Source organism: Frankliniella occidentalis, unplaced genomic scaffold, assembly GCF_000697945.3.
Source record: "Frankliniella occidentalis isolate FOCC.00 unplaced genomic scaffold, Focc_3.1 Scaffold340, whole genome shotgun sequence".
NCBI lineage: Eukaryota > Metazoa > Arthropoda > Insecta > Thysanoptera > Thripidae > Frankliniella > Frankliniella occidentalis.
In genome coordinates this window covers 37,438-38,882 of record NW_026267463.1, presented here as the reverse complement: position 1 = coordinate 38,882, position 1,445 = coordinate 37,438, and the positions used below count along the sequence as shown (strand labels likewise).

General features: G+C 57.2%; 1 protein-coding gene across 1 annotated transcript in view; it reads right to left on the bottom strand.

Annotated features, from left to right (window-relative positions):
- Nucleotides 1–1,173, bottom strand: part of LOC113209565 (glutamate receptor ionotropic, NMDA 2B) — a 257,791-nt gene extending 256,618 nt beyond the window's left edge. Inside the window, exon 1 of the mRNA XM_052274136.1 lies at nucleotides 897–1,173. The gene's annotated coding sequence lies outside the window, so the exon portion shown is untranslated. The remainder of the gene's footprint in view (nucleotides 1–896) is intronic.
- Between the last annotated feature and the right edge of the window lie 272 nt (nucleotides 1,174–1,445).

The window sequence follows — 1,445 nt, the reverse complement described above, 5'->3', positions numbered from 1 at the left end:
CGGGCAGAAAAATAGGGGATATGGGAGGCTAAAACAGTGTGGGCCATTACTAATGAGAAAGCGAGTGGCGCCGTCACACTATACCGCACCCAGGTACCTTTCCTAACCGCAGTATTGAACTTCGCAATCTCCCTTTCCCCCCCACCCCCCTTTTCTTTTTTTCTCGTATTTTTTTGTGGTAGGTTTTCCTATCCCAAATTCTCATGGGCGCTTGTTTCGGATGAACTTTGTCAGACCCCCCCCCCCTCTTTGTTCCCACACCAAGGCATTTGAGCCGTGTGATTAGGCTGCATGCCCCGTGCCGCCCGTTGATCGCTTTTGTTAATGCAAGGGGCGGGGCTGGGGCGGGGCGTGGCATGGTGTGGTGAGGCGGGCCGAGGTGTGGCGGGGTGAGGCGGGGCAGGGTTGGGCGTGGCGGCGCCTGCTCGGGCAAACTTGGCGCCCGAGGACGTCTCTGTACCCCCGGCAGAACGACTTGCAGTTAGCGGAGCGGTTACTTTATTCTCTCCGGGTGCGCCGCTTACTGTAGCGCGGGACGGTGCACCCCAGAGTCTACACTCCTCCATGCACTCTCCATTTTATCATCATCTTTTCTACTCCGGCCACGCTATTTTCTTCCAAGGCCGGGGAGGAGTGCCGGTGGACGTCTTTCACATAAATTTCACGATACCGGCAAATGCTTTTTCTCTGTTATTTTTCCGATACAGAACCACTTCGGCCTATTTTCGTGGGCATAGAGCCAACAACATTTAGTCGAGTTGTGAGAAAGCGTGCGGCAAGCTCACGCACGCTCACGAACATGTGCGCAAAACAAAATGACACAAACACACGGATGTGTACGCAGACACTCACACTCACACACACACACACACACACACACACACACACACACGAACCTGCTGGAACGTGAGCTAGAAGAGGCGGAAGAGGCCCTGTGGCGACGACGCTTTCCGCCGGCGACTTGTTCAAAGGCACACAAGGTGACGCCCAGGACACGCCCCGCTGTCAACCACTCAGACACACACACACACAAACACACACTTTTGTAATCCACAGGGTAGAGTCTGGCGGTGGCCCGTCGCCTGCAGACGCGGCTCTGCGCGTGTCGAGCGCGGCTCGGTCCAGGCGGCTCGCGGGGAGCGGAGCGCTGCGCGTCGCGGCGGTGGTCGGGGCCCAACTGGCGGCTGGAGCAGCGGGCCGCCCGGGGTGGGGCCGAGGGCGTGGCAGCGCGTAGTGTCCGGAGCGGGGCGGGGTCGGCCGGCCGGCTGGTGTATGTAGGATCGGCAACCGCCATCACACACGATGGATAGTGCGAATAGAGAAGTCACGATATTTTGCTATGATAATTATATGGGGCTTTCGCCAGTTGGGTTGACGACACTCCTAGCTGGCCATTCAGGAAATTCAAGCGTCAAAAATGTCAACCTCAATAGGAAAAGACAATT